This window comes from Ornithodoros turicata, chromosome 2, assembly GCF_037126465.1.
Source record: "Ornithodoros turicata isolate Travis chromosome 2, ASM3712646v1, whole genome shotgun sequence".
In the NCBI taxonomy this organism is placed as follows: Eukaryota; Metazoa; Arthropoda; class Arachnida; order Ixodida; family Argasidae; genus Ornithodoros; species Ornithodoros turicata.
Window position 1 is genome coordinate 145,886,078 of NC_088202.1, and position 13,214 is coordinate 145,899,291.

The 13,214-nt window shown below is 46.8% G+C and overlaps 1 protein-coding gene across 1 annotated transcript in view; it reads right to left on the minus strand.

The window, feature by feature from the left end:
• The window catches only part of LOC135386313 (centaurin-gamma-1A-like), an 84,660-nt gene extending 76,938 nt beyond the window's left edge, over positions 1-7,722 (minus strand). Inside the window, exon 1 of the mRNA XM_064616153.1 lies at positions 7,351-7,722. The gene's annotated coding sequence lies outside the window, so the exon portion shown is untranslated. The remainder of the gene's footprint in view (positions 1-7,350) is intronic.
• Between the last annotated feature and the right edge of the window lie 5,492 nt (positions 7,723-13,214).

Sequence of the window (13,214 nt, forward strand, 5' to 3'; positions counted from 1 at the left end):
CGTTTGTATCTCACGAGCTGTACGTACGTCTATACGTTGACGATGGCCAGAGTTGATTTGACGTCAAAAAAAAAGGAGAAAAGGAAAGTAAAAGAAGAAGAAGCCGAAGAATCTCTTCAACGTTTTCAATAACGCGTACGCCAAGAACGGGCAGTGCATACGTTTATAAAGCCTATAGAGCTATGAATCATGCTCTATAAACGTCAGCCAATCTTTTTCGAGTGGAGTTTCCTGGTTGCCAACCAGCGACCTCTTTTTTTTTTTTTTTTTTTTTCAGAGCCGTTTTATCTCCTTCAAAAGGCGACACTATCAAACGCACAACACAGACGGCTAAACAAGCACAAAAATTGCGCACGGTCACCTCTGGGAGGTATCTAAGGTGCTCCAAGATAACGTCGCGTCCCTATATACATTCAGCGTCGAGGACTCCACAGGAGATAAGATATCTTCAATAGATATGCTGACGACTCATCAGGCCAAACACAACCGTTGGGTATATGGTTTGTACTCCACGATTTTGCGCACTGTTTGCGCAAAAGCAATTTATCTCAACGGTTTTTCTTTGTAAAGTCATCGATAAAAAGTGGGATTGTTACGTTTTGGTTTTTGATTCCTCTTTTCTAAAAAACAAAACAAAAAAACTGATTGTTTATGGTGAACTTTACTGGTGCAAAAAGGCGAGTCAGAATAGGAAGCCGCACACAATGTGTCGCATCCACACTCTAAATACAGAACCTCACAACATAGCACACTGTACACCAACCATTGCCACGAACGATAGGGTTATCGCTTGTGATTGGAAGACAGAGGGAGACGTACGCCTTTTTGTAGCAATTTTCATATATCCAAATTGGGGGCGTACGCCCGCCTCTCTCTTCGATTCAGGGGGCTTAATCGCCGTTACGGTCGTTACAAGCTAACGAGTGGCGGGAAATTGAAAAAGGTGGGCACGTGACATATTGCGCGTGACGTGTACCACAGCCTTCACGTATCGCGCGAAGAGCGGCCGTGCACGTGTTTTATCACGTGCCCACCTTTTTAAATTTCCCGCCCGCCTTTTTGAATTTCCCGCCACTCGTTAGCTTGTCACGACCGTAACGACGATGAAGCGATTAAGCCCCCAGAAGCGATAACTCTATCATTCGTTTCAACGGTTGGTGTACAGTGTGCTATGCGGTGAAGTTCTGTCTTTAGAGTGCAGTGGACGACGTCTTTTTCGTTGTTTATTCCGTGTTCGAAGCCGAAGCCATTTCCGAAGTCAAGCCGAAGCCGAAGTCATTCTTGCTATGAGCTCCGAATACTACCAGCTCCAGTGACATAGTGGTTAATGGGATCGCTATTTCCACGCCGAGACTGGGAGGTCACGGGTTCGAATTCTGTCACCAGCTCTGCTCTCCGATTTGTTTCCCCCCTGGGTTTTCCGAAGACTTTTTTTCAGACGAATGTCGGCACAGTTCCCCCTGAAGTCGGCCCAGGACGCATATATATACTAACCCCCTTGTCACTCCCACTCCTTCCTGCTGTCGTCTCTCCATCTCTCCACATCTGTACGTCGCTCATAGCCACACTTGCTTCGTGCGGCGCTAACGTGGGATTTAAAAAAAAAAAGCTCCGTACTAACGACATAAACGGATGCAGAGAAGAAATCAGGAAGGAAGGAGAGAGAGGGAGAAAGAGAGGAGAGAGAAAGAAAGAGAGGAGAGAGTTACCATACGTCATCGGTCATGCTTGGACGACAACGTGTGAGCAACTTGTACGATGCCGCCAAATTGCTAGCGTCTTCGGCCGGTTTGGTAAACGAGACCTCAATATCAATGAGCAGACACATTCCTTTTCCATGGGCATATTTTTGTGAATAAACTCAGCTGTTTGTTCTCCTTATCGAATACTTACCTATTCTCCCTACTGTATATTGAATAGAGTTACAGCTTTTTTTTTTTCGCGTAGAACTATTTTTCGTGCCCTGCGCACGCCACCCCCGAATTACCGTGAATACATCCATTGATATATGGTCCGTACAGTACGTCGTCGGAAATCTCCGCACGAAGAAATTTAACGTAAAATGTTCGGGAATTCGCCGGGTCGTATAGTAAAGACCTTGCGACGTCGTTTTTCGTTTGCGACATTTGTCACCAAAGATTGAGTGATAGCTAAAATGAGCTAGATAAGCTTCGTTGATCCACATGAAGACACTGTAGAGAACCTTATTATTAGAACCATATGTGCGCAGTGCTCAGCTTTCAGGACTCAAGAATTTGATACGGTCCTTCATCACAATCCACTTCGTCCGATCGAATACGGGGAAAAAAAATGGAAGGCTGCGTGGCAGTAACAGCTTCCCATAGAACGCATAGTTTGAGATAGTTCACACAGCGCCGGGCACAATGCAAATGAAATTGACAGGACCAACAAAGGTGGTGGTGGTGGTGGTGGTGATAGGGCTTGCCGTTGTCGGCCTCACGTATGTGGGCAACGTCACGACTCACGCCCTGGGGGAAATGTGCGTCCTGGGCCGACTTCTAAGGGAACTGTGCCGACATATGTCTGAAAGCGTCTGAGGAAAACCCAGGAAAAACGCCAGACAGCACAGCACAGACAGACAGCACAGCCGGCACCGGGATTCGAACCCGGGTACCTCCCAGTCTCGACGTGACAACCAACAAAAAATGCAACGTTATACACATTCCACCCGGCCAATCAGGGGCCTTCATCCTTGTCTCGCCTTTCAGCGTGACTGGGCTGCCATCGGCTTCTACTGGATTTTCGCCGGACGCCAGGTATTAGTCTGAGATAACTAATGGAACGTTTGGTTTTAGAAAAAAACTTTTCATGCATCGTATTGATTCACAGGTCTACGTACACAAAGCCCACTGAGCAGCGCTTGCACCGCCCTTCCCCCCCCCCCCCCCCCCGGTGTTCGGTACTGGCCGACGGAAAAGGTGCCCCCCCCCCCAAATTGCGACCCAATATTCTAAAACTCCGTGATATCGACTTCGAACCGCGTAAATACTGTTCGCCGTAGTCTGCGAAAAGAAGAACAGTAAATGGCACGTAATAAAGGGTAACTTACTCCGTTTCTCGCTCGCTCTATTTTTCCTCGCGGAAGATCTCCCGCCGTGACTTCTTCGGCGCACTCCGGCTAGATCGTTGCCACTCGTCGGCGAAGTCTCGCAACAATACGTGTAAGATCGGCCGAGAGCCTTGAGTAAGAACTTCTCCATCATCGCACACAATCATGCACAGAAAGCACTTATTCGTAGCAGACGATCAACTCCGCAAGCAGACGACAACGACGATGCGGGGGCAGGAGGTGGTGAGCTCACTTCCGGGACGCTCGTACAACTTCCGCTGCCAGTGCGTGACGTCATTTTCGTTGTGTACTTCCAGTGTTGTCATCATACTCAGAAATATCTCCGCTAGAAAAGAATTTGTAGTGCGACAATTTTAGAAGAAGAAGAACAAACGAGGTCTGCTGGATGATATCGCTATTTCGATAACAACTTTTTGTTCCTTATGACATCGTGCGAGTACTGGCACCCCGTCGACGGGCACCGGGGTGTCTGAACACCACGGTGACGAGGTTGATAATCGCGAGATGTAGTCTCAAACCCTTATCGCTTGGCAACGGATAACGTGGTAGTCGCCTATGCGAACGCCGACATCCAACCTGTAGGCTGCTCTCTAAGGTAAGCTGCTAAGAGGTAGTCACGGGAGTGTTATTTAAAATGTTACCTATAGATGGAGCCTCAGGGCATCCCATAGCCAAGAGCACTGAAAGGGGCCCTCGCTCACGCAGCTATCTTCGTTGCACGACGTCACCTTCGGAGAGTTCCGGAAGTTCTGGAGACGCCATTTTTGTGGGACAAAATTTCCCTCGCTCTCGCTCGTTCTCCCTCACCCACTCTTTGACCACCTCGGGTTTTATTGTGCACTGCCAAGCTACCTGTATTGACGGAAACATGCCACGGAGCTGCCCTAGAGCTCAGAATACGGACCGCCTCTGATATAAGGCGAATATATGTTCTCGTCTTAGCTTAAAGGAGCATGGAAGGCACATGGAACATGTCTTTTTTTTACTCCGTCATATGAGCATACTACATTCAGGAACCGTCACGTAAAATATTTCCTTTGGGAATTGCGAATTTACCGAGAAAATTGATTTGCAAGAGAGCGCGCAGAGGCGGCGACCCCGCCCTGCGGCTCCTCGCGTCTGGCGACGTCAGGTGGCAGAGTACTTTTCATTGGCCACCGAAAATCGTCTGCTAGCGAGAGCGACCAGTCGAGACGCGGGACGGGCGGCGCGAAATGAGAGTGCAAAAAGGAAGGCGCTCGCCTCGGTATTGGCCAGACACATGACGTCGCTGACTGGCAGACGAGAGTTTTCTGACCCGCGATTTTTGAAAGTGGGATCTCTTGTTCTCTCCAGGGTTACGCGCTACGCTCGTAGTTTTTGTGCGAATGTGTGTACCAGGGCTTGTAATCTTCATTTCTAGTTATCCCAACATGTTTGTTCCCGAGTCCTTCCATGCTCCTTTAATTCAGTAGTCTGAATCGAGGCACTGCAGCAAAACGGCTCGCAATAAAACTTTGCGATTTCTTTTCTGTTTGCATCATACATATTGTCGGTATACCTCATAACATAACGCCACACCTGCCCTTTTTCTGGTCTTGACAACAAATGTGACGTTCCCATCTCACACTGAGCTAAACGCAACTGGGTAGCGAGAGCAAGAACAAATTACTTCCAGGTGGCATTCAGTCGAAGCGGTCTTTTTTCTGGCTAATTACTTCATGCGGCATGGATGAAACCTTTAGCCCCACCGTTTTTTTTTTTTTTTTTTTGCGTTGGCAATTCATACATGTATAACCACGTGTATAGACAATTTCACGGTTTCCTCGGAACACCAGTGACTGACCATTTGCCACATTTCTTGCCCTACAGTTGGTGGCGGCGTCGCGCGTAGCCATACGAGGACTGCTGCACTGTTTGCCCCACACACGGCGAGAGCTCGTAGCGGATTGGTCAGTTTGTTCACGTGACATAGCAGGCACTTGCACTACACTTTCATGCGTTGAAAAGGTACGGGGGAGCGGTCTCCTTAGGTTTCCTTCCTCTATACCTTAACCTAACGATGTATCCCACAAACTCAACGCGCGTCTTCCTAACTGAGCCGTGAGGTGGTCCCCTTGGGTGGAGAAAACAGCAAGGAAAGATGCGCTTAGATAATCAAAGAGACTAACCCCCAAAGCTCACTATAGTCAGCGACAACTTAAGTCCTACAATCGGGACCGCCCACTCCTCCGTGGAAGGCTCCTGCGATTGGCTACCAGCCTTTGCACGACGCCCCCGCTTGGCGATGTAGTGCCGGCTCTCTCTCCTCCCAGTCCAGGTCCCCCAAACTCACCTCGGAAAAGCGTGCAACGAAGAAGGCCGCCACTAGATACCCCACTGTTGCCGTTCCGGATCACTTCAGCGCGCTAAGTTTAGCGGCAAAATGCCTTTGTTGTTTCTGCGAATGAATCTAGTCTTTATATGTCCAAATAAAACGCGTATAACAACTTTCTCTGTCGTGTTTCACTTTTTGGTCCCGTTTTTAAACGTGTTGAGCGATCGGAAGGATCTAGTGCACGGCTGCGTGCATCACATAGCGTACCTGTTGTACCAGGCGCCGCAGGCGCTGCAGTCGTCCATTTCTCCTTCGGTGACTTGGCCTGGCTTGGATTGTGCTTCAACTGGATCTTTAGCGCGCTACAATCCACGCAAGCCAACGTCTGGTAACAATGGGGTATCTAAGGGCGGCCTTCGGCATTGCACGCATCGGGATAGGAACAAATACATGGGAAAATGGCGACCTTGGGGGACCTGTCCCAGTCCCCACTTGGCCGCGGCGCACTACATGCGCGCGCGCGCGGAGCGATTCTTGTGTGGGGGCGGGGCCAAGTGTATGAGTTATGTTGTCACTGACTACAAGATTTAATAATTCCCGAGGGCCGCCTCAAAGGTGCACTATAGGCTCTGGGATTCCATGTCCATGACTTTTCTGCTATCGTACACTGTAAACTGAAAAACACCCTAATGGGTGTAAATGGCTTGTCCTATAACTCGCACCTCTTTTTACACCATATGGTCTGGAACACCCTCTTCGGAGGGTATATTCTGTTTAAAACACCCTTTGAAAGGGTGCTTTTTCTTGAAAATGACGTCTTTTGCACCCTTTATGCACCCTTTTGGGAGGGTGTCTCACAATCTTACACCCTCCTAAAAGGGTGTTTAAAGGGTGCAAAGAAGGCATTTTCAAGGAAAGGCACCATTTCAAAGGGTGTTTTACACAGAATATACCCTCTGAAAAGGGTGTTCCAGACCATATGGTGTAAAAAGAGGTGTGAGTTATAGGACAATCCATTTACACCCATAAGGGTGTTTTTCAGTTTACAGTGTAGCAATTATTGTTAGTCAACATTTCCACATTCAGGCTGGTATTCTCTGACTTACGTGCTGGTAAAAACTTAGAACTATACAACATGGGCACAATACAATTACTTCTCATATTGGCTAATCCAAGAGCTCATTAGGCCTCTTGCATCACGAATCCCGCACAAGTGCGTACAGCCTGTACACATTGCATCTGAGCGGCAGGTGTTGCTCAAACGTTCACCCAGGCGTAGCGGCAGATATGGCCACTGTTGTCGTCGCTACGTTATCAGACTTCTTCTGAATAACCGTCCCCACCTATACACTGAGGTGACAGTAGTCACTTCTAGAGAGCCTTACAACCTGAAGGAAGACGAACAACACTGGCTGGCGTCGGACACACAACGCATGCGCGAACATGCAGTTATGGCTTCCTAACATGTCACCTCAAGTTGGTTATGGTTTGTCTAAGGATTCTCGGAACCTTTACAGGATGGATTAAGTCATTAACGTACATAAAGTTTTTGGATTTCCTGTTTCTTGCTTTAGCCGCATGCAACTAGTTATTTCTCGCTAATCTTCGTTCCAATGCTGCTAAAAAGCCAGACTTCCGAAGGGCGATTACAGCAAGTCTTTATCTCCGCCAACGTTCGAGAACATGCAGCGATAAAGAAGTTCTTTTTTTTTTCTTTCTCTCTCTTGCAACGCTCATAATGCTTGCCCTATCGTGCGGGCCACTTCAAATGCGAGGCTAGTTGGTTCCGTAAGAACACGAAATACAATAATAATTCATATTTATGTGTCCGACTTTACGAAATACCTTGCGCCTCGTCAAGACGTGTCGCGAAAATTTCGAGACAGTAGACGACAACGATTACCAATTCACAAACGAACCATCAATGACAGCTTTGTGACTCATAAAATATCGTGAAACTAACCTTCAATAACCACGAAAGTCAACGTCCGACGACAACCACAAATCACTAAAGGTATCACACGTCACTCACACCGTGAGGCTATTTCGGCTGAGCTTATTCATCCGCGACACACTTGGCAGACGACAATAAACCACGCAGACGACACGACGGCAGAAACACTTCGACGGCCACCACTGAGGGAACGGTTCGTATCCAACAAAACTCGGGAACAAAGTGGAAACGGAAACGAAGGAGAAGTCGTTGCACAGTTGTGTTGCACCCCCACAGCAGCAGCCTGCCGGAAAGCTGAACGAAATGTCGCCCACACGCGCAGACGAGCACACGCGATAGCAGACGACGGAGGATCCAGTTGTTGCAGCGGCCGCAAACAGCAGGTCACGTGGAGAACACACGTAGCAGCGAGATTAGGAAAGGCGGCGGCAGAGAACGTGGAAGGAAGCGCCTTCGTCCGTCAATTTATAGCGGGGCAACGCCTCTCAAATTCCGCGAGCACACGACATTGAGCAGAAACGCTGTCGTCTGCTAAAGCGCAGCACAAAAACGTGGTTTCTGCAGAGGAGTGCGTGTAGTAATTGAGTAGTTACGGGCTTGAGTAGCATCTAATATGGAGATGGCTGTCCAAACCACAACCTACGAGATCGTAACGACCATGTCATAGGCACCACTTCCTAGCGCCGCATTTGGAAGCTAGCGGTGGCGCCACTGATCGGCAGGATTATTGCTTCCTGAATTTCTGCATTACATTGTACTTCAGGCTTCCTTAGTATATTTGTACAAGCGGTGGATGTCCCACGAGAGACGCTTCTTCCTAAAGGTGATTATCGTCATCATTCTACGCGTTTTCAAGGGAGCTGTTGCTGTCGTCTGCTACTGGTAGCCGCGTACGTCCGCTTCTGCGCGTTCAAAATTCAAATTTCCATCGTCCAATCATGACGTAGATCTCGCGGGCCGATGAGTAGCGCCCCTAGCGGATCCTTCGGACAAGCTCCTCAAACAACCGAAACATGAGCAACTGTTGCGTTGTCATCGACCACCCGGATGACTGGACCCAGAATCCTCCTGTACGGTGGCTATGTACCGTGATGGACAATAAACGGTGGTCCTTTGACACTCCAGCGCAGGTTATAGAACCTCCGTTTGTCGAAATGATTCAGAAAAAAAATATTTTTGTGACGTCACTGACGTTTGTAGTACGTATATTCGTTTATTTTGATCAGCGACCATACACACGACCAGAAAACACGCGCTTCCGCCAGGCCTATCTTGCGGCACGCGGTGTGTCGGATGTCTCGCTTCCCCAACCGGGGCCCCTCTCTCCGATTTTCCAGAGGAACTGGAGAAGGAGACTTCAAATCTCGGACGACCTCTTCCGCAATAGAATCTTCAAGGTTCTTCCCTGATAAGAAATGCTGCGCTAAATCGTGCCCGTGGCGTGCTCCGCAGGAATGCGTTGACACAGCGTAGCCGATCGAGAATTATGACGCCGATTAACCGCGTAAGCTCGCCGTATGAGTGAGTATATAGACGCACGCGCGCTGTTTTTTCTGATGAGCTTAGCGGTATTGTAAGTATAGGAACACGAGCGGATGTTACAAAGCGAAGTATGGGGCGCACAGAAAGTGCTGTAAGCATTTCCTAGGAACAAAAAAAAAAAAAGGAGCAAGTGGAAAGCGACGTCGATGATGTTGATGACGATGAGGCGTGACATTGTCGCATAAGAGTCAGTGGGCGATTTTCTTATGCAAGCGGTAATACAGGGTGTGTGCAGAAAAACATGACCCGCATTTAGGCACATAGCTTGTTGCCTACCTAACTAACGAACTTCCGGTGGCGCACGATGTCGCATTTATGCGTGCGAAATCTGCAGAAAAATTGTGGAAGCCATACTCAGCTTAAAAAATAAACGGAACAACGAAAACGTCGGCTTCAGTGCATCAGAATAGGGCAACATGGTGGACAACAGGGTGTATGTGAAAGGGCAACACGGTGGACGTAGGAGAGTTGTGTTCAAGTACCGCTAGGGGAGCTATCGGTGCATAAATCGAAACGATGTCCCACATGGATGCTCATCGGCAGTACCCCTAGCGGTGCCTGCACACAACTCTCCTGAGACCGAAATGCACTACCATGCACTGTCATGCCCGCCCTATTCTAATGCATGGAAGCTCATGTTTTCGCGCTCTGTTTATTTTTTTACACTGAGTATGGCTTCCAGGATTTTTTTGTAGCTTTCGCACGCATAAATACGCCGTCGTGCGCCACCGGAAGTTCATCGGCTAAGTAGACAACGAGTTACATGTAAAAATGCGGGTCATGTTTTTCTGCACACACCCTGTATTAGCCGGACGAAAATAGCATAACGACATCAAAAAGACACGTAAGTACGAGAGATATTAAGTATCAATCAATTAGTCTGTGAGCCATTACATAAATCATGATCACTGCTCATATATGGCTGCTCGCTGAGAATTTCCGTGGCACGCAGATAAAAAGTTTATTCGCGCTGTTAACGAAAGCGGATTCAAGGAATTCAATTCAATTCAATTTTATTAGTAGTATTTGTCATACAGAGTACACAGTGGGGGCCCCGTATAGCATATGGCTATAGGTGGAGCCTCCCGGAAACAATCTGAATATCACATGTGGCGACAACATCAGAACAAGTTATCCAATATAAGGATGTACTGTCACAGTAAGGGACAAAGCACAAGACGGCAGAAGAAGAGAAGGACAAACAAATTAAATAAATATAAGATGAAAAGATGACAGTTTCTGCGTAGACCATACGTACAGCTCTGCCCTATTTAGCGGTACTTTAATTCAATTAAAAAGAACGCGCAGAATACGGACGTAAAATAGAACTTCCGGAGCCAGTCAGAATAACCGGATCATTTGCAGCCAACGAAGAATTCCACTCGACAGAAGGGCTTGGGGCCAGCATTTACGCACCACGGATATACTCCAGTGGCGACGGCGTTTACGGCAAGGACGATAAGATAGCGTACTTGTTTCGATACGCTCCCGTCGTTAATCTTAAGTAGAGCGCACCTGATGTACCCTCTTATAGCTCGAAGAGAAATAGTAGCACAAGGGAGCTCGAGTGAAGCGTACACAAAGTTTTTAGGAGCCAGAAGGACGTCGCTGTGCAAGCAACACGGTGTGTGTGTGTGTGGGGGGGGGGGGGGGGATATGTTTATTGGAAAAAAAGAAACGAGGAAAGGTTAGTCAGGCATAGATCGACTTGCTATTCCTTTCATAAAAAGAAAACGAAAGAAAGAAAGAAAACGAAAAAACGGAATGAAAACGAAAAAAAAGGAAAGAAAACTGAAAGAAAGAAAGAAAACAGAAAAAAAGGAAAGAAATGGAAAATTAAGAAAGAAAACGGAAAGAAAGAAAGAAAAAAAGAGAGCCGGGCTGGGTGCACACATCATCCGTGAGCAGTCGTTGTATATGGGTTTATGCAACGCTCTCGCCGACAGCTCACATGGACTCGGCTTTTGTGAGTAGAACATCAAGTTCTGACTAAGCACCACTAGGACTGTACATGCAGCCCTCCGTAGCGACTCTTCTGGAGTTTCAAGGGTTGTTCGCATGGTATACGGCACGTACAAAAAGCAATCTCCCCTTGGAAACGTCGTTATCTGGTGATGTGTGATAGAGCTTCCGTCGGCATAAGGGTGGCTACCTGCATAGATAGTTCTACTCGATGGCAATACACACATAAATGGTGGGCAGAAATGTAGCTTTTTTTTTCGTGACTCATATCTAATCAGTCAACACTACAGACCAATGGAAAATGCCATTTGGGGTCTCCTAAATGTCACGTTACGTTCGAGGGCCAATGAGAAGGCTCTGCAAACGCAATTTTAGCACGGTGCGGGCGCAGTTGTACAGGAATTCCGAAACTTTACCTTCCAAGCGTCTACTATACGCAGAGAAACGTAAAACCGAAACCAGAAAAAAAAAAATGGCTGTGACGTCACATGGTTGCACCCCCACCCCCTCTACTTCAGCTTCACTTTTCAAAGAAAGAAGGTGTCTTTCTCCTTGCCACTGTTGTTCCGCGCTGTTGACGCAAAATTGGGAATTAAAAAAAAAAAAAAACGAGGCAATCAAGACATGGTATAGGTGCGGAGGAAGTCTTTGCGCGGACGGAAGAAGTAGATATACTGTATAACAAAACCTGTTGGTGCCTGTATATATTGCCCTGCATATCCGCTGCTGGGCGTTGCTGTCGTCACACGCGGGGGCGACCGAACGAGGAAATGAGCTCAGCTCACCCCCTTTTTTGTACAACAAAACGAGAAAAGCTTGCCGAAGGGTTCTGTGCAGGAAAGACGCGAAGGAGCAGGTATGGGCGGAAACCTCGATTTTGTATCACAATGTTGGAACCAGAAGACGTCTTTGTGCGCACGTGGGACACGCGCGAGCAGCTGTTTTGTTTTTTTTCTTTTCTTTTTTTTTACTCAGCCACGCTTTTTTTTTATCTTATTCGGCGTAGTGTACGGACGGGAATAGATGGAGAGGGAGCGATAGGAAAGCGCGGGGGACTGGGGGTAGTATGCACCTTGGGCCAACTTCAAGGGGAACTGTATACAGACATCCGTCTGGTAGATGATCTTGTTTTCTTTCATTTCATCATATTATAATATGATGCTTGCGGCAAGATCGGAAGTAGTTGGCGCCTTCAGTAACCTAACTACTGTAATTAACTACTTAAAATAGTAGTTTAACTAGTAGTTGCCGCTACATTTCTGCAAGCAGGTGATAACTACTTTTTAACTACAATCAGGTAGTTTAACTACATGTAGTTAACTACTGGCCATCACTGCTCATTAGTGACACACTTTCACGCTCACACTCTGATGTTCACAGACGGCTTCGTTGAAGGCGAGTGTAAGGAGAGCTACATCGTCCTTTTATATGCCATCAGCGTGGCAAGGGAAGTCGATTCCCAGTATGCTCTTCGACGGCTAAGCTTCTGGCAATATCACATGCAGCAGCTGCGGTGCAGGTCAAGGGGATCACCAAGGCTCAGGGATGGGCATAAATAAATTTTTTGAGTATTTAAATATAAATACAAAATACTTTGTTGAAAGAGGTATTTAAATACTCTGCATAAATACTTTTCAGCATGAGTATTTAAATACAAAATAGAAATACAGTATTTAAATACCGTCACTACTACCATAAATACTGTGAGGAAAATATCATCTGGAATTACAGAAATAGGGATGATCATAACAACAAATCAGCAACGAACAATAGCATTTATTTGTTAGATTATCATGGCAAGTTTCTCGAATATTGCATCTTAGGCATCTTCTGTTCGGCCGTACAATCAGATTCGCAAAGGAGAAGAGCTTCTCCACAGGTGCCGATGAACAAATGCTTGTATTAAATTTGACGAAGATGTTTCGTACAACAAGGTAATTGGCTAGTCGCGACCGTTGTCCACAACAACAGTGAACTTGCCATCTAATATTTTTGTCGCATGCGCATGGTTGCGCAAACACGGCATAACTGCGCCCCACACTCTCTCTTCTTCCCGAAAGGTCAAATGGAGGGCAACTTTAAGATATGAGTCAGTATATACTGTATTTAGGAGTATTTACAAAAATAAATACCCAAAAATTGGTATTTAAATATAATTATAAATACATTTTTCGAGTCTGTATTTAAATACAAAATATAAATACATGTATTTATATCTTAAATAGTATTTTAATTACAATGTATTTAAATACTGCCCATCCCTGCCAAGGCTGTCGTCCTCACGGACTCACGTAGCGCTCCCCAAATGGTGATTTAACCCCACAAGCTATAGCATTCTAGCCCGGTGTATCGGAACATCGTGTGCCCAA